The sequence below is a fragment of the Schistocerca nitens genome, chromosome 1 (genome assembly GCF_023898315.1).
Source record: "Schistocerca nitens isolate TAMUIC-IGC-003100 chromosome 1, iqSchNite1.1, whole genome shotgun sequence".
NCBI classification, from domain to species: domain Eukaryota; kingdom Metazoa; phylum Arthropoda; class Insecta; order Orthoptera; family Acrididae; genus Schistocerca; species Schistocerca nitens.
In genome coordinates this window covers 1,128,587,820-1,128,608,740 of record NC_064614.1, presented here as the reverse complement: position 1 = coordinate 1,128,608,740, position 20,921 = coordinate 1,128,587,820, and positions in this window count along the sequence as shown.

The following is a 20,921-nucleotide window of genomic DNA, read 5'->3' as shown; positions in this document are numbered from 1 at the left end:
AGCGGATCACTAGCGGCGGACTCTAAGACTGTTGTACGGAACAGACGTACTAATTTGCTCACAGTATTTGTCGCCATTACGTACTGAATACAATGGTCAGTGTACTTACATACTAAAATCATTTAATTGTTAAAGTTTCTTACATTAAACCTGTCACATCAGGCCATACCTCAGAGCTAATATTTTCTATAATTATTAAACAACTATAAAAGGCGTAGTCTGCTACCTCTGGAACGACTTCATAAAGGCCGCTCCAAAGGCTATAGCATCGTTATACTGCTAGATATAGAGCTGTGATAGAATTGTAACACTAGCAAGCTCTCTAAATCTTCACTTGCTATAATTTTATTCAGTTTGTCAATATTCTTGTGTGTTTGTTTAGTCTTATTTTTGTTTCACATACGTAATTTCTTTATAGTTTTGCCGAATGTGAAAAAATAATAAAATATGAATGAGTGCGACGCGGCAAAAATACACCGACAAATTTAGAGTAATCGCCAAAGACGCTAGTTGAGTGTCCCATGGACATACAGCGGGAAGACTGTCTAAATGTTCAGGTAAATATCTACACACCCTTCGATTGCCGGTGTGACTCAAGTTAGCGATAACTGCTCTAAGCACTATGGGACTTAACATCTGAGGTCATCAGTCCCCTAGAGTTAGAACTACTTAAACCTAACTAACCTAAGGACATCACACACATCCATGCCCGAGGCAGGATTCGAACCTGCGACCGTAGCAGCAGTACGGTTCCAGACTAAAGGGGCTAGAACCGCTCAGTCACAGCGGCCGGCAGCGAAAACTGCAATAGATTGAAACAATCTTCAGGAGAGTGAGAAAAACAAGGAGGAAATGTCTACGGTCAGAAACAAGTCGGCGGTGCATTATCGTCTGGTCCACTGGGACACCTGAACTGTGGACGAGCTGTATAAATAATTGGCTTGTCGATTAGACGGCGCACGGATGTAAACTGTACGCTGTCTGATAGCGACTCCTGTGACTCGGGGAGCACAAAGAGCGTCATACGACAATGTTATTGTGCTCACTTATTGACAAATGACAGGTGTATCTAAACGAGAACTTTCGTACCGTGACTAAGTCGCTATTTTCTCTTCTCTTTTCTGTACATCCAACACTCTCGTCATAGGTCGCTGCTACAACTTTTTTCTTCTATTGTTACTTAAAGCGATACGTTCAGTAGTGATGTATACCATGTTCCACTAATCTATCTGTTCTTTTGCGAAGCGTAAGTGTCCTCAAGAGAAAGAGCGGGCACTTTCAGAGGTTGTTGTTGTTATTGTGGTCTTCAGTCAGAAGACCGGTTTGATGCAGCTCTCCACGCTATAGTATATTACGAGAGGCTTCCAAAAAGTATTGCAACACATTTTTTCTGGAAGCACTTTGGTTTTATTCGGATTCCATTAAACCATATTATAACCCACTCTTCTGATTACAAAACCATGTTTCTCAACGCAATCTCCGTTCAATGCGACGGCCTTACACCGCCTTACTAGCAGGACTAGTATGCGCGCATGGTAACACTTTACTGATCGACGTCTGAGCCAACGTATCAATTACCCTTCCATCATCCCCGTATTGCTTCTCGTGCAGTGCATCTTTCCCTGGGCCAAACAGGGTGGATCAGATAGAAGAGTCCAATGAAGTTTTGTGAGCTCCTCTCGGGTGCGCAGACTTGAGTTAGGGCTTCCGTTGTCAACTTCCTGAGGGTAGCGCAATACACTTCAGACCTGATCGTTGCACGATGAGGGAGGTTCAAAAATGGTTCAAACGGCCCTAAGCAATATGGGACTTAACATCTGAGGTCATCATCCCCTAGACTTAGAACTACGTAAACCTAATTAACCTAAGGACATCACACATATCCATGCCCGAGGCAGGTTTCGAACCTGCGACCGTAGCAGCCGAGTGGTTCCGGGCTGAAGCGCCTAGAACTGCTCGGCCACAGCGGCCGGCTATGAGAGAGGACATCGAACATAATAACTCCGTCTGAGTTCCAGAAGACTGTCGCTTTAACCTAACCAGCTGAGGAGGTGGTTTTGAAGCTTTTCTTCAGTGGAGAGATGGTGCGGCACCACTCCAGGGATTCCCGTTTTGTTTCCGGTTCGAAGTGATGAACCCATGTTTCATCGCCTGTGACGCTGTTCGGGAAAAAAAAAAAAAAAAAAAAAAAATTGTCACGGTCAGCCTCCTTGACGTGCAAGCAATTCCGCACTGATGGTCCTTCGTTGCTCTTTATAGTCACCTTGAAAGGTCTCTGTTGGATTCCTTTCATGTTAATTTCTTAAATCTGTTGTCATTTACGGCATAAATTCCTCTTCTAAATTTACTGTGGTGTTTCTGACTCTATCTGGGACGAAACGGAGCAGTGGAACGTGTTACTTTTACACATAAACAAGCACGATCTGTCATACTACTACACTTTAAAACACAGTTTATATGTAATTCATGTCACACAGTCTCATACGGATCCTACATCCGCTTTCTTTTATATACTGTATACAGGGTGTTACAAAAAGGTACGGCGAAACTTTCAGGAAACATTCCTCACACACAAATAAAGAAAAGATGTTATGTGGACATGTGTCCGGAAACGCTTAATTTCCATGTTACAGCTCATTTTAGTTTCGTCCACCTACGCTCAATGGAGCACGTTATCATGATTTCATACGGAATACTCTACCTGTGCTGCTAGAACATGTGGCTTTACAAGTACGACACAACATGTGGTTCATGCACGATGGAGCTCCTGCACATTTCATTCGAAGTGTTCGTACGCTTCTCAACAACACATTCGGTGACCGATGGATTGGTAGAGGCGGACCAATTCCATGGCCTCCACGCTCTCCTGACCTGAACCCTCTTTAACTTTCATTTATGGGGGCATTTGAAAGCTCTTGTCTACGTAACCCCGGTACCAAATGCAGAGACTCTTCGTGCTCGTATTGTGGACGGCTGTGATACAATACGCCATTCTCCAGGGCTGCATCAGCGCATCAGGGATTCCATGCGATGGAGGGTGGACGCATGTATCCTCGCTAACGGAGGACATTTTGAACATTTCCTGTAACAAAGTGTTTGAAGTCACGCTGGTGCGTTCTGTTGCTGTGTGTTTCCATTCCATGATTAATGTGATTTGAAGAGAAGTAATAAAATGAGCTGTAATATGGAAAGTAAGCGTTTCCGGACACATGTCCACATAACATATTTTCTTTCTTTGTGTGTGAGGAATGTTTCCTGAAAGTTTGGCCGTACCTTTTTGTAACACCCTGTATGATAAGATACTGTCATCCCCATTCCCTTCTGTGTGAAAGGATGAATGAGCAAATGTATTTCTAGTTGCATGCTTGATGGTAGCAGACAAGCCTGTTTGCTAGAGAACAGTAGGACCAACATCGGAACAGGTAGCTACGCTTTCTAAAAGCAAAGAGGTTTCTATTCTCGGTATGGTCCTGTCCGTCCCTTGTCATGTTGGTATAGGAAGCTGCCTCTCTGGTCACTTCGATTTGTATCTGTGAGGCACCCTCGGTAGGGGCCCACGCCAGTCTGTTCGCAGCGAGCGTCTGAAGTGGTAAGATCTCCGGCTAAGCGCGTCTCTGCTAAGTCTGTAGGACAATGGATTTCTTAAGTTCAGCCTAACTGAAAATTTAATCACCTTTGTTTCAGGTTTAGATCTAAAATATCTTATGTTATCTTAAATTGCAACGCAGTGTAATTCAAGTGTGAAGTTCAAAATATCTTCCAGTAGTTGCTTTGTCACTACTTTGTGAGTAAAGTGGAACCAGTGTTGAAGATCCGTAACTCTAACTAAGATCATTAATCTTAAATGCGAATGTCCATGAGATTATAACGTCTCGTCTTGACAATATTTTTCAATATAGCAACTTTTGTTTATGTTCAATCCACGTGGGGTGTACTTTGTGAGACCAGTACCACGTGCTTATACAATTGTTTGACCCATTAGGTTAATAGTAAGACAATAGTAACCAGTTTGAGGTTTTTCTTTTGTAAATTGCGTTTCGATGTAATTTATTTTAATTATCAAAATTATTGTGGAGTTACACTCTTTGTGTAAACCAAGTTGACCACGTGAAGCATATGGTGTAATCACCAAAGTAGCCCTCAGCTATTCTTTTCGGGAAGATTTCACAGAGAGTTAGTATGAATTTAGTATACCAGTGTGTGGTAATTTCATGACGGACAGGATTGCGCTACGACCGTAACTCCTTTGCGTGAAAATTGAATCGGTTGGTTGTGGTTAATTTCCTCTTGCATATGTTTCAACGTTCTTCGTGTGTTATTTTATGAATGTGCGAGGTGCCGGGCCTAGCAGTGTATTTAACACTAAATTCTTCTAGAATCTACATATGTAAATGATGCTCTAAGCCCCCCCCCCCCTATTCTAACTCCGACTTTTGCTGCTGCACATGGATTAAAAAAGATACGCGAACTGACTGTAATCAACCCTGTAAGTGGAGTAGAAAAGAGTTTGGCACCTGCAATAATTTAATTTGATAAATAAGTTAAATAAAGGAAGGTTTCATTAACGTAGTGAGAAATGATAGGGTTGCTCTACCGATTAACAGAATGAAATTTCTGTCCAAAATAACAATATGATTTATTAAGACTAAACACAAAATAATAAACAAAAACACATGAAACATTTACAATACATCAAATTGGCTCAAATTGGATACTCAAACAAACGCTGTGAAGGTGAAGTTGTCCCTAAACTAGATCGTGACTTTTATGACGAAGTGGTATGTGGAGCCAATTCCTTGCCACTCAAATCTTAAGAGAGACACACCGCTAACCCAACATTAATTGCTGCTACGTTAGTGAGAACTCAGACAATGAACACCCAAGATAGAACAAAGTTAGAAAAGACGAACAGGCGCGCTCTGCTGAGCTCTGATTATCTCCTAGCAAAAATGCCTGCTTTGCCGGTGCTGTGGATGTACATTACCAAGCTGTCTTCTTAGCTGCAAGGACACGATCTGGCGTACTGGAAGCGATGGCTGGTTGCTTCGACGTCCCGTCGTGGTGGTGATAATGTCGCGAGTATAGCCCGAAACAAATTATCCTGGCCTGGTTGTTCCAGACTAAAGACTTCCTAGCAATACAAATGCGCCTCTGAGGGAGACGAAGAAGGCTCGCCACACAATCACTGATGGTACAGTGATTGATTTTAACAAGCGAAGTCACCCAGTAACTCTGATACAGTCAACATTAGCCAAAACTGTTCAAGACAGACAACATAGGCCTCTTGTACACAGAACGCTCAATTGCCAACTGTGTTCGGATAGTTACGTTGAAGTCGAAATTTCAACAACTTCGTCAAACAGTTACAATTAAATAGAAGTATATTAGACAGCCAACGGAAGGCAGGCTGACCCGCGCAGCGAGAGCTCAGTCTTGTAACCTACTTCGACCGAAAGGCGAGAGCCGACTGCCCTAGAGCACCCGTACAGGCCGAACACCGAACATTCCCGCCCCCACGACAGTGGCCGTGGTTAAACGTTCCAATCAGCAACTCGAAAACCGGCGGAATATTCCACTCTATTGCCGGAGCACTACCATTCCACCAATGGAGATTCTTGGCGCCAATTTCTGCGCCGATTTTTGCTACGTCACGGAGATATGCCCTGAGCAAGCCAATCACAGTTACTATACGGCAGAAAACGCGGGAATTTGCGCGCCAAGGCTGCTTGGGAACACAAGTCATTCCCACGCCTCGCTGGTAGCCCACCAGAAAGTGTTTTCGCTAAGTTTCTTCGATGTAACGGAACCTCTAGCCCAGCCGCTACTTCAGGCCCCTCCGGGCGTGTCTTTTGACAATGACGGCGTCTGGAAAGCATTCACTTGACTCCCTCACATCTGTCGGCTTACCCTTTCAAGATCTGCAGGGCCCGCCTGTCACCGGACCACCCGGGTGACGAGAGACGCTGTGTGGGAAGTCCGCGTGTGAAGGAATAGCAACTTTTCACCGCATGCAATTAGAGAGGAAAATCGTAAGATAGAAATATGAGAGGGGGCTCATGCCACCTCTCAAATGCAGTGTTGTATGTAGTCTCCCAATCTTGGCTCCCTATTTGATGTCTTCCGTAAGATTACAAACTCACATTTTCACAATCCTAAATAAGGCACCAGTTTAGTTATGAATCAAGTTTAATATGTTTAAATTTTAACGGACCAATGATCAATGTTAAAATAAAGGTCCAAATATAAACTGATTTATTTCTTTTTATTTAAATTATATATCGGTTGTCGTAAGATGACTGTTAAAAGATTATAATTTAATGTTAGTCTGGTTGGGAATTTGGTAAGCTAGATTGAATATCTGGTGAAACAGTTGCTCAGTAATGCAAGGTTAACTTCCCCAGATAGCTCACAGCTTTTAACCCGCTTTTATTGCCTTGAATATCAGCACAGCTTTCAGAACAAATTAATGCATCAACTTTACAATCTGTTAGGCGGCGAGGAATGCAGCGGGCACACACCTTTCAGTACCCCAACGGGTGGACAGCACTATCGACAGAAAAGTCCGGTTGTGCTGCGAGGGGTTTGATTTTGATCCATCGATTACCACGAATGAGAGTGTCCGCACCTTCCAACATTGCAGGCGTCACAGTTGCGTGCGGCCAGCCAGCACACAGGAGGTGTGACATGTGTGAGACGTTGTTGCGATGATGACACACGCCTCGCCCAACGACTCACCGAGTTTTTCGTAATTGCAAGGTCGCCGCAGACATTGTGTAAGCGCCTACGAATATCTGGTATTATCTGGTTTTCCGCCAAAAGAATCTCAGTGACAGCTCTCTGCTTGGAACACGCCTCCGTTACAGACGCCATTTGAAGGCTATGAATAGCGCCATAACTTAACTGAACTTCATGGAAATACAGGAAGTGAAGCGGAAATAGTCAACGATATCACACAACATATTCCACATTTTTCCAACTGAAATTGGCCGAGAAAAAATTGTGTTGCATCACTTATTGAACGCCGATCGTATAATCGGTTGGAAGCCTCATCATCTGTGTATCACTACAGTAACCTACACCCATTTAAAGCAGATTACATTAGTCCAGCCTCTATCTTCTTCTACAATTTTAACTCCCCACACTCGCCTCCACTACCAAACTAATGTTCCTTCTTATCTGAGGGTATGTCTAGTTAATCGACCCCTTCTATTGGCGTAAACTTCTTTTCTCATTAGTTATCAGATTTGTCCGTTTAACCTCCAATATTCTTGTGATGTACCACTTTTAAAGACTTCTTTTCTCTTCTAACCCCCCCCCCCCCCTAATGAACCATGGACCTTGGACCTTACCGTTGGTGGGGAGGCTTGCGTGCCTCAACGATACAGATAGCCGTACCGTAGGTGCAACCACAACGAAGGGTTTCTGTTGAGAGGCCAGACAAACGTGTGGTTCCTGAAGAGGGGCAGCAGCCTTTTCAGTAGTTGCAGGGGCAACAGTCTGGATGATTGACTGATCTGGCCCCGTAACACTAACCAAAACGGCCTTGCTGTTGTGGTACTGCGAACGGCTGAAAGTAAGGGGAAACTACAGCCGTAATTTTTCCCGAGGACATGCAGCTTTACTGTATGCTTAAATTATGATGGCGTCCTCTTGAGTAAAATGTTCCGGAGGTAAAATAGTCTCTCATTCGGATCTCCGGGCGGGGACTACTCAAGAGGATGCCGTTATCAGAAGAAACAAAACTAGGCGTTCAACGGATCGGAGCGTGGAATGTCAGATCCCTTAAACGGGCAGGTAGGTTAGAAATTTAAAAAGGGAAATGGATAGGTTAAAGTTAGATATAGTGGAAATTAGTGAAGTTCGGTGGCAGGAGGAACAAGACTTTTGGTCAGGTGAATACAGGGTTATAAATACAAAATCAAATAGGGGTAATGCAGGAGTAGGTTTCATAATGAATAAAAAAAATAGGAGTGCGGGTAAGCTACTACAAACAGCATAATGAACGCATTATTGTGGCCAAGATAGACACGAAGCCCAAACCTACTACAGTAGTACAAGTTTATATGCCAACTAGCTGTGCAGATGATGAAGAAATTGATGAAATGTATGATGAGATAAAATAAATTATTCAGGTAGTGAAGGGACACGAAAATTTAATAGTCATGGGTGACCGGAATTCGACAGTAGGAAAAGGAAGAGAAGGAAACGTAGTAGGTGAATGTGGATTGGGGCTAAGAAATGAAAGAGGAAGCCGCCTGGTAGAATTTTGCACAGAGCATAACTTAACCATAGCTAACACTTGGTTCAAGAATCATGAACGAAGATTGTATGCATGGAAGAACCCTGGAGATACTAAAAGGTTTCAGATAGATTATATAACGGTAAGACAGAGATTTAGGAACCAGATTTTAAATTGTAAGACATTTCCAGGGGCAGATGTGGACTCTGACCACAATCTATTGGTTATGAACTGTAGATTAAAACTGAAGAAACTGCAAAAAGGTGGGAATTTAAGGAGATGGGACCTGGATAAACTGACTAAACCAGAGGTTGTAGAGAGTTTCAGGGAGAGCATAAGGGAACAATTGACAGGAATTGGGGAAAGAAATACAGTAGAACAAGAATGGGTAGCTTTGACGAATGAAATAGTGAAGGCAGCAGAGGATCAAGTAGGTAAAAAGACGAGGGCTAGTAGAAATCCTTGGGTAACAGAAGAGATACTGAATTTAATTGATGAAAGGAGAAAATACAAAAATGCAGTAAGTGAAGCAGGCATAAAGGAATACAAACGTCTCAAAAATGAGATCGACAGTAAGTGCAAAATGGCTAAGCAGGTATGGCTAGAGGACAAATGTAAGGATGTAGAGGCTCATCTCACGAGGGGTAAGATAGATACTGCCTACAGGAAAGTTAAAGAGACCTTTGAAGAAAAGAAAACCTCTTGCATGAATATGAAGAGCTCAGATGGAAACCCAGTTCTAAGCAAAGAAGGGAAAGCAGAAAGGTGTAAGGAGTATATAGAGGGTCTATACAGGGCCGATGTTCTTGAGGAAAATATTATGGAAATGGAAGAGGATGTAGATGAAGATGAAATGGGAGATATGATACTGCGTGAAGAGTTTGATAGAGCACTGAAAGACCTGAGTCGAAATAAGGCCCCGGGAGTAGACAACATTCCATTAGACTTACTGACAGCCTTGGGAGAGCCAGTCCTGACAAAACTCTACCATCTGGTGAGCAAAATGTATGAGACAGGCGAAATTCCCTCAGACTTCAAGAAGAATATAATAATTCCAATCCCAAAGAAAGCAGGTGTTGACAGATGTGAAAATTACCGAACTATCAGTTTAATAAGTCACAGCTGCAAAATACTAACGCGAATTCTTTACAGACGAATGAAAAAACTAGTAGAAGCCGACTTCGGGGTCGATCAGTTTGGCACGTGAGGCACTACTTACCCTCCGACCTATCTTAGAAGACTTTGTAGACTTAGAGAAAGCTTTGGACAATGTTGACTGGAATCCTCTCTTTCAAATTCTAAAGGTGGAAGGGGTAAAATACAGGGAGCGAAAGGCTATTTACAATTTGTGCAGAAATCAGATGTCAGTTATAAGAGTCGAGGGACATGAAAGGGAAGCAGTGGTTGGGAAGGGAGTGAGACAGGGTTGTAGCCTCTCCCCGATGCTATTCAATATGTATATTGAGCAAGCAGTAAAGAAAACGAAAGAAAAGTTCGGAGTAGGTATTAAAATCCATGGAGAAGAAATAAAAACTTAGCTGATGACATTGTAATTCTGTCAGAGACAGCAAAGGACTTGGAAGAGCAGTTGAACGGAATGGACAGTGTCTTGAAAGGAGGGTATAAGATGAACATCAACAAATGCAAAACGAGGATAATGGAATGTAGTCGAATTAAATCGGGTGATGCTGAGGGAATTAGATTAGGAAATGAGACACTTAAAGTAGTAAAGGAGTTTTGCTATTTGGGGAGCAAAATAACTGATGATGGCCGGCCGAAGTGGCCGTGCGGTTAAAGGCGCTGCAGTCTGGAACCGCAAGCCCGCTACGGTCGCAGGTTCGAATCCTGCCTCGGGCATGGATGTGTGTAATGTCCTTAGGTTAGTTAGGTTTAAGTAGTTCTAAGTTATAGGGGACTGATGACCTCAGATTTTAAGTCCCATAGAGCTCAGAGCCATTTGAACCAACTAAGTCGGCAGCGCGGTGTGGCCGTGCGGTTCGAAGCGCCATGCCACGAATTACGCGGCCCCTCCCACCGATGTTCGAGTTCTCCCTCAGGCATGGGTGTGTGTGTTGTTCTTAGTATAAGTTAGTTTAAGTAATGTGTAAGTCTAGGGACCGATGACCTCAGCAGTTTGTTCACTTAGGAATTCACACACATTTGAACATTCGACTAACAAGGGGAGGCCGCCAATTGCGAAATTCAGATTCGATTCATACTGCGCATAATAAAAGCTCATGGCCAGAGGTGTAATGTGGCAAAGCACCAAGATGCACTTCTCAGCCGTTGTCGAGAAAATCGACAGTTAAAAGAAACCGTTGCAGTGAAACACTCTCTACGATTAATAATCTTCTACAGCGTCGTGGCGCAGCGGCAAGCGCTCTGGTTGGTAATCCGAAAGACGCCGGATCGAATCTCGCGCTAAGCAACCTTTTTTTTTAGTGTTTGTTTTTTATAATTCAAATATATATATATATAATTCCCGGCAATCAGTTGCAACAATTATGCATATAATAAGATATTGAAAGTCGTTTGTCGTGGAAAAACTGGCGACTTCGAACATCATTATGTTTTCCGCAAACAAAGTTGTATTTCACAAATGTTATTAATTGTCTTCATAATGTTAACCACGCATAGTTAACGGAAGACGTAGAAACGATATTCCGAAACGAATACGTATAGCGTAAGTCAAACGTTCGAATTAGAATAGAGACCCCACGAACACAAATTTGCTGTGGCGGGTATGAAATATAAACTCCGTTAATCGCTCGTTACACTTGAATGACATATGTTGAATGGGCCGAAACGAGCCGCCGCATAACAGCGTAGTTACCTGCTAACTTCGAAAGAAGGTAGATGCGGTCCCTAGCGCAACTTATAACATCGTCGAAAATCAGTGCGGACGGGAGAGCTTTGGTACACCTTGTTAAAAAAAAAACGGGAAAATGGAGGCGGTACAATTGGAGAGCGATCCGCCTTCACTAGTATGCATAAGCAATTCATTAATAGTATATATATATATATATTTGAATTACAAAAAACTAATAATAAAAAAGAATTGCATGGCGCGAGATTCGATCCGGCGACCTTCGGATTACGAAACCGAGCGCTTACCGCTGCGCCACGACTCTGTAGAAGATTACTACTCGTCGAGAGTATTTCACCACAACGGTTTCTTTTAACTGTCGACAACGGCTGAGAAGTGTATCTTGGTGCTTTGCCACATTACACCTCTGGCCATGAGCTTTTATTATGCGCAGTATGAATCGAATCTGAATTTCACAATTGGCGGTCTCCCCCTGTAAGTCGCCCGTGGACCTTGGTATTTGTTTCCCTTGCACTTTTATTCTTCTTCCGAATTTTTCTTCCATTTTCTTCACTGCACATCGATAGAAAAAGTACTGAAGCAAGCTTTCTTCGAATGCCCCAATCTATGAATTTCATTTAATTCCGCCACTGATCACAAAACTTTTGGTCACTGGTGTCAGTCGGCAATGACCATCTTCAGATCTGCAGCAAAACATTGGAAACGGAATGTAACCAATGAATAGATTACGTCTTAGAACAATAAAATTTGACGTAACAAAAAAGTATTACTTTCATGGATATGAAAACATGAACTTAAAATATGACGAGGCATACCTCTTTCAACCGCGCATTCTAGCCGCGTGGTCTCAGGCTCCTTATCACGGATCGCGCGGCTTCCCCCGTCGGAGGTTCGAAACCTTCCTCGGGTACGTGTGTGTGTGTTGTCCCTAGCATAAGTTAAATAAATTAGTGTGTCAGCCTAGGGACCGATGACCTCAGCAGTTTGGTCCCATAGGAACTTACTACCTATACCTGTTTTACAATTTGCTCTAAAATAATAAATCCACAGTGGCATCGTCACAAAATGTACACAAAATCAGCATAGCATCATTGCACATATGTAAAATGTGATGTAAACTAGGCCACAGTTCTGGCAGAGTCATAATGTCTCTATCGCTGCTAGTCATAACAAACTGCAATATAGTAGGCACAACATATCTTTGTGCCATAAGCCCGTTAGATGTCGCTACTGTAAGTCTACACACATTCATCAGTTATAAAAATTGTACAGTATGAAATATGTAAAGAGTACAGTAAGTAAAATCTATAGTGGGCTTGCCTTATGTATAAGTTCTTACAGTGATAAAGTGTTATAATAAAATAAACGAATAAAACTAAATTTAAAATCGTTAAAAGGAGATCGTTAAGCAATAATGTATGATTCTGAGATCTCTTGCAGTCGTTTCTGATGAAAATAATAATAAACACAGGAACACGTTTATGGAGCTAATTATATATCATAAAGTAGATGGTCATTGCTGACTGAAACTGGTAATCTAAAGACAAAAAGTTTAGTGATCAGTGGCAGAAATAAAAGAAATTCGTTATACAATTCCTGAAACACAGTTTTAATCCTCCATTTTTTTTCCAAAACTTGTGTGTCAATCTATTTCTGAAGTTTCCCTTGCTCTGAGCATCCTATGTGATCTTTCTATGTAAATAGGAAAAGTCACTACCCTTTTTTTTGTCTTATGATTTTTATCCTTCAAGTCTTACGTGCACATTATGTATTCTGTTTCTTTTCACAGCCCTTCCCAAATTTAGGACAGAAGGACTGTGTTGTACCTGAACATTAGCACTCATAATTTTTTTTCCTTGCAATTTTATTACTTTTCTGACACTTTCTGTGACTTCATTCACTCATTCTTCAAAAGAAGAAGGGAATAATAAAGTTAATCATCTTGACAATGAGAGACCACTTGATTGGAGATGGAGCATGAGGTCATATGGGACAAGTTTCAGGCAGCAAATATGCCGTGTCCTTTTCAAAGGAATCATCCCCACATTACCTTAAACAAACTAGAGAAGTTAGTGAACTCCGATGGATGGATGGATGAATGGATGGATGGATGGTGATTTGACCTCTGCTCTTCTTGAATGTGTGTCCATTACCTTAACATTTGTACCACATCACTTGTTTTGATTCTTCAAGATACATGTTCTGATAAGCTGCAACTCCACCTTGCCCAATTCTTAGCAGAAACTTGCCTTTTTGAGGTTCCACTTTTCTTACCTTTACTTTTGTTTTTGTCGACAGGGTGTTTCAAAAACAGAGGGTGTAATTTTAGGAATTTATTCCCCATGTGCAGATGGTAAAAAAAGTTCATTACGATGTGTTTGGAAATGTGTGATTTATGAGTTATAGCCTTCAAAACATTGATATTCACTGTAGCTTATTCTCCCTGCAGGTATTTGTCTTTACTGAAGTTGTTAAAAATGTACACCGCCTGCTTCAACACAGGCGTCACATTGATGTCTCACAGCACTCTCAACATGACCTCAAATTCCAGGAGTATTGCGTATTTCCTCACAACATTCCACAATCCAATTCCAAAGGGATTCCAAGTCAGGTACTGGAGATGAATACGCCAATGATTTTAAATGGCCCCACAACTAGAAATCGATAGGGTTCAAATCAGGTGAACGTGGAAGCCAAGCAATTAGGGCTCTCCTCTGCCTATCCGTAAATCAGGAAACATTTGATTAATGTACCTACTGTACATCTGAAGTTGTAGATCATGTTCGACCCACCACCAGACCATGAAATGTAAAATTTCCAACACATAGATGGCAATGGAGACATTCAAATATCTTCCAACCTGGATGTCTTCACTGTGGGTAACACTCCTGGTGCAAACAAGTCATCACAGCATTGCCATCTATCTTATCTACAAGAAATGCACTTCTGTGAGCACCTGATTTGAGTACACATTCAGCACCAAAGACAATGTTCAATGTACCCTTCGCCTCAGAATTAAGTGCCCTGTTAATATCTTCTGTAAAGACCTATTGTTAGAAAAACATTCCCATGAATACAACTGTTTTAATGGCTATAGCTCAGAAACCAAGAATTTCCAGACACCTGTTGTAACAAACTTTTTTGATGTCTATGTGTGAGGGGTACTATAGCTGAATTTATATACCCTATTTTTGAAACACTGTGTACAAAAGTAAAACAAGACTGGAATGCAGTGAAATCAGGGAAGTAGATTAGAAAATGACACACTAAAAGCAGGTGCTTTTCACAATTTAAGAAGCAAAATAGAGAGGATGTAAAATGCAGATTGACAGCAGCAAGAAAAGTCCAGAATGAAATTTTCATTCTGCAGTGGAGTGTGCACTGATATGAAACTTTTTGGCAGAAAACTGTGTGCTAGACCAAGACTCCAGCACAGGACCTTTGCCTTTTGTGCGTAAATGGTTTACCAACTGAGCTACCCAAGCACAACTCACGACCTGTCCTCACAGCTTTACTTCTGTCACTGCCCTCTCTCCTACCTTCCAAACTTGACAGAACCTCTCCTGCGGAACTCACAAGACTACCACTCCTGGAAGATAGAATATAATGGAGACATGGCTTAGCCACAACCTTTGGGATGTTTCCAGAATGAAATTTTCACTCTACAGCAGAGTGTGCACTGAGTTGAAATTTCGTGGTAGATAAGATAGTCTTGCAAGTTTTGCTGGAGAGCTTCTATGATGTTTGGAAGGTAGGAAATGATATACTGGCAGAAGTAAAGCTGTGAGGACAGGTTGTGAGTTGCACTTATGTAGCTCAGGCAGTAGAGCACTTGCCTGCTATATGAAAGGGTCCCGAGTTGGTGTCTCAGTTCGACACACACTTTTAATTTGCAAGGAAATTTCATATCAGTGCACATTCTGCTGCAGAATGAAAATTTCATTTGGTAAACATCCCCAAGGCTGTGGCTAAGCCATGTCTCCACTATATGCTTTCTTCCAGGAGTGCTAGTCTTGTGAGTTCCGCAGGAGAGCTTGTGTCAAGTTTGGAAGGTACGAGATGAGGTATTGGTAGAAGTAAATTTGTGAGGATGATTCATGAGTTGTGCTTGAGTAGCTCAGTCAACAGAGCATTTGCCTACAAAAGGCATAGGCCTTGAGTTCGAGTCTTGGACTGGCACACAGTTTTAATTTGCCAGGAAATTTCATATCAGCACATGCTGCACTGCAGAGTGAAAATTTCATTCTGGAAACATCCCCAATGCTGTTGCTAAGCCATGTCTCCACTATATCATTTCTTCTGGCAGTGCCAGACTTGCAGCTTTTGCAGGAGAGGTCCTACGAAGTTTGGAAGGTAGGAGATGAGGAACTGGTGGAAGTAAAACTGTGAGCATGTGTCCTGAGTCATGCCTGAGTAGCTCAGTCAGTAGAGCTCTTGCTCGTGAAAGGCAAAGATTCCAAGTTGGAGTCTCTGTCTGGTACACAGTTTTAATCTGCCAGGAAGTTTCAGCAGGAAACGTGTTTCTGAAAAAGAGCTCTTTGTTAACCCTGAATATAAATTTTAGTGCCAGGCAGTCTTTTCTGAAGTTATTTGTCTGGAGTGTAGCCTTGGACAGAAGCAGAACATGGATGATAACCAGCTTAGGTGGGAAGTGAATAGAAGCTTTTGAAATGTACCAGAGAAAAATGTTGTATGGACAAATCAGGAAACTAATGAGGAAGTTCTGAGCTGAATTTGACAGAAAATAAATGTATGGCACAATTTAATGAATAGAAGGGATCAGTTGATAGGACACACTCTGAGACATTAAGGAATCATTACTTTATCACCGGTGGTGACTGTGAGGAGTTAAACTAAGTATCAGGATATCAAGGCTTGATGACACTAAATGATTCAAATGGGTGTAGGTTGCTGTAGTTATGCAGAAGTGAAAATGCTTCCCAGTATAGACCAGCATGGAGGGCTGCACCAACCAGTCTTCAGACAAGTGTACTCACATTTATATTCATTCACAACAGAGTTCTGGACACTTTATTTCAACTTCAGTTGCTGAAAACATTCTCTATATCCATAATACTAATAAGGTGTTCTGTCTTGTTATATCCTTCCTTTCATTAGTATGCACAAGTTTAGAATTTTGTCTTTGGTATCTTTACTTTTTCTGAAATGTAACTGGTCTTCCTCCAGTTCCTCTTCATTACAGTATTCATATCAAGGGACTATCTGTGACATACAGAGTTTCATGACTGCATCATGTCAGAAAACATCAAGACAACATATTTTTCAGAATTAGGAATCAGCAATTGCTTTGTTATGACCTTATTAGGATAAAGGAGGATGAAATACAGCCATGAAAGGAATTCAAGTACTGTAGTAGCAATACTGGAGTAGGAGGTCTGGTTTCTCTTCAGGTTGATAGCAGGTGCATACTGAGGAGGGAAGGGGGATTAAAGAAGAAAAGAAATGAAAGGTGGACTGAATAATGTGTTAAGAAATGAAGGGAAATGGGAAAAGAGGGTAAACATGAAAAGAGATATAGATGAGCAGGTGAAGATAAAAAGTGCTTGAATAAATAATGAAAGGTGCTTATCTTCAGCCTCTTAACCTCATGGATGGTTCAAGAACTTTTTCTGCACAAAAGACATATGGTTTCATGCCACTGCTTGTCAGACATTAACTGACATTCCTTGCACTCTGCACAAAAGATTTAAAAATTCTGCACCTCTGCTTGGCACCACAAAAGGCCACTCATGTCACTTGGGCCTAAGGTGGCCCTGTGTAGTCCATTTCATGACTACTCCTTCTCTTTTTTCTCCTCTCTCCCTCATCTCATAACAGGTGAGTACCTCTCTGCTTGAGGTGTGAATCACCTGCCCCTCCTTTACAACCTCCCCTCACTAAACCCTTTTTTGTCCCTGACAAAAGAAAATAAAAGCTCTAAAAGCTTGGAAAGTTTTTTCTACTTTTGAGTGTACATGAAGTGCATACTGGCCAGTCAGTTCATTTCTTAATAATTTACCAATTTTTAATAATTAATGATACTCATCAATAGTAATAGTTATGGTAATATTAGTTGTGAAAGAATTATTACAACCAGATATGCATATGACTAAGAGAGAAACAATTCTAGTACTATCACAGTCATTGCAAACAGCCAATGCCATTAGAAATGACAATACTAGAGGAACACCATCTCGTAACTGATCACCAAAGAAAGATTTCAGACTTGGAAATAATTTTACTCAGTATATAAGACGCCCTCTGGGAGGCCTACAAAATCCAAAGAACTCACACAGATAAAGTGACCTGAGTCCAGAAACATGAAAAGTCACTTTCTGAAAAAAATAGAACAAAACTTTAAGTGAAATGAAACCTGAGAGTACTACAGACTCTCCAAAAGAAAAATCTTGTCTATAAGCCAACACAATGATTCTCTTCTCATAATCTCATTCAAAGAACACTGTAAGATCCTTACAAACAATTTAAGAACTACTTGGCTGTGAAAGACAAAGAAGGTACCCAAAACTAAGGAACCCATACTCCAGTACCCAGTCACACTGGCCAATTAAAAGCAACAAGGCACCAGAAGATTCAGAAGTTACAGAACATGATCCTGTAAAAGCAATCAGAAGAGAACTGGAAAGCACAGACTCTATCTGAGCTGTCCACGGTGACCGAGCGGTTCTAGGTGCTTCCGTCCGGAACCGCGTAACTGCTACAGTCGCAGATTCAAATCCTACCTCGGGCATGGATGTGTGTGATGTTCTTTAAGTTCTAGGGGACTGATGACCTCAAATGTTAAGTCCCATAGTGCTCAGAGCCATCTGAACCATTTGAACTCTATCTGAAGATTGGAAAATGCTGCTGCATCATCCACTGGACAAGACAAGCAACATGAGTGGTCATGACAAGAAACTGTAATTTTGAAGCAATCTCCCTTCCACTGATGAAATAAAATTCTGTCACTTGCAGATAGATACCAACGGAGATTCATGAAAACGTGGTTCACAGAACGAAAACAGATCCACAACCTCAAAACAGTCTTGAGACACCTTATGTTTAGGTTTAAATCTTACAAGGAAGTATTTGAGATGTTTAAAAAACCATGTGACTTTATGGAGCACGAGGTGTTGTTAAACATCTTTAACAAATAAGGTGTGACTGGAAACTGCTAGCTACAGTTATTCATCCTGGCAGACACAAAATCCATAATGAAGTTTCTAGGCTGTCTTTGTACTCCTTTGCTGTCAAAAAAAGCCATGTGGCATGGGAATGGTTTGTCTTCATTGCTATTTCACTGTCTTCTTAAAAATATTATATAAGCCTGAAAAACAAAGCTAACAAAAAATGGCTACATCCCACTGAGAATGGCAACACAAAGTATGGAGACAACAACAAAGTAGTACACATGTGAGATTATCTTGAAAAATCATTTGGAAAAAGTAGAATTTCATGGACAAATACACAGACTTAAGATGGGCTACCAAACATGAACAGTCCGCAACAAATAATGCTTTTCCCAGAAAGTCTGGATATGTAATTATGCAGCAGATAGTTCATTACATTACATTAATACTTGTCCCATAGATCATGAATATCGAATTTCGTAATGATGTGGACAATGTCAATTTAACATTAGCTTTCTTTACACAATATAATTATTTTTATTTATTTAATTTATATTTTTTTTACATTTGCTTCTTCATACCTAAAAATTCATTTATTGGGTAGAAGGAGCTGTCATTCAGAAAGGCAAAGGTCTCAAGTTTGAGTCTCAGTCTGGCTACAGTTTTAATTTGCCGGGAAATTTCATATCAGCACACACTCTGCTGTGAAGCGAAAATTTCATTCTGGAAACATCCCCAAGACTGTTGCTAAGCCGTCTCCACTATATCCTTTTGTCCAGGTGTGCTAGACTTGCAGATTTTGCAGGAAAGCTCTATGAAATCTGGAAGGTATGGGACTTTGATCTTGTTGCACATGGCAAAGGGAATGGGACATGGTTGACAAAATTCAGGTATTTCTTTCTATCAGCTTAAGGGAGACATAGGCCTCCAGTTTTTCTGCCCAGACCAATACACGCTCAAAAAGTTGTCCGTACACCCATAGTAAAGAGTCCAAATCTTGAAAGGGGTCTGGTTGGGACACTAAATGGATTTTTCTAATGAACTGGATGCCAAAAACGGAAAAGGCATCTAACCCAAAAATATTCTGCACCAATAGTGAATTAACCACAACAATGGAATATACTGTTTACTGTAAGATACAGATTGACACAGTGGACATTGTGATTCAGGGTAGCCTCAGAGCTTGTATGTGTCTAATTTAATTAGGCTGACTGTTGCTCCCATATCTACCTAAAACTCAATCACCCAACCACAATCAATGTTAGCAGAATCCACTGGGCTGATGCTTGTCAGAAATATCCTCTGTGACCCGATAAAACACTAGGACTTCCAGCGACTATCCTGCAACTCACCAACTGGCACAAACCAATGCCAAATGGCCTACACAGGTAGAAGTGAGCAAAGATGGACAGCATTGTGTTGTCACCAAACTAGAAACAGCAACATTGTCAACACATGACACCTCAGTGGAACACAAGGTCACCTGGTCAATCCCACAGGGCACTGGGGACAGTTTATTATGTTTATCAAACTATGCCACCACTCAGTTGTCAGAAAGTAAGTTCTTTGCTACTGATGTAAGCTCATCTGCTTCAGAAATCTCACCAACTTTGGCTAAAGACAGTCAGACAAGACCAGTGCCCTAGTGTGGACCTCAGGATTCAGTGCTAAATGAATGATCATGTTCCTAATCAGTGAGTTGGCATATGAGGTGGCACATTGCGGACACACGAACCAGCACTTGTGCAAGGGGTGTTGCAGGTTGGCAACCCAGGCCACATTGACTACCCACAATGCTTATTGCTCTTGTTAAACTGCAACCAAGTTGCCAAGTGTGTGAGCACTGACAGAGTTCCTCAAAGTTAAATTTCTCAGGCTCAGTAGAGGGTTCCAAATTTTTCACAGTTCTGTACAATAACATGGTGGCCTTATCAGCTGGATCTATGATACACCTTACCGGGCAGTGCAGCAACATCTGGCATAGGTAATTCTCCTACCTTTCCATAAATTCATTGAACCTGCAAACTGTGTTTGGGGTGGCTGGAGAGAAGGCTTTACTGTAGGTGCCTGGCCCGCAACCAGCGTGGAGTGAGAGCAGGTCAGTTCCCTATTCCATCTAAGAAGCTCCTGCATTTATTCCTGCTGCAGCTTTTGTCGCTGCTTCTAGAGGTCCAACTATTACAGCCAGAATTGCAAAAATGGTGGATTGATGCTGGCCACAAACAAACACTATGAAAATAAAAATAAAAATAAAAGCACCACCCACATAAGAATGTTCTCTGTCAGCATGTTTGTATCTGCTTGGTCTGTCAACACTGCAAAACCATCCTGTCAGCACAAATGTAACTACTCCAGCCAGTGATGTCTCAACTATCGAAACCAGGAAATTGTACCCTGAAAGACTTGATGTGTAGATCAATCTATAGGGGAGCAGAGGGTCTCAACACTGTACAGGGATGGGCAGGGAAAAAAGCTCGAAACATGACCAGTGCAAATGACTAAATAAGTTGCCAGCTAACCAAGAGCATGGGCCCATATGAAGGTGGGGGGGGGGGGGGGGGGGTCATAGCTGGCTAAAGTCAGCTTAAGAACTGGGAGGGTCAGCCTGTCATTGGCAGCAGGTAAACAGCTGAGTCAGTGGTTCTCCCCATACAACGCTCTGTGATAACATCCACAACAGCTTCCTGCACTGCACTTCCATGACTCATGCGAGTTCATTTGCATCCAT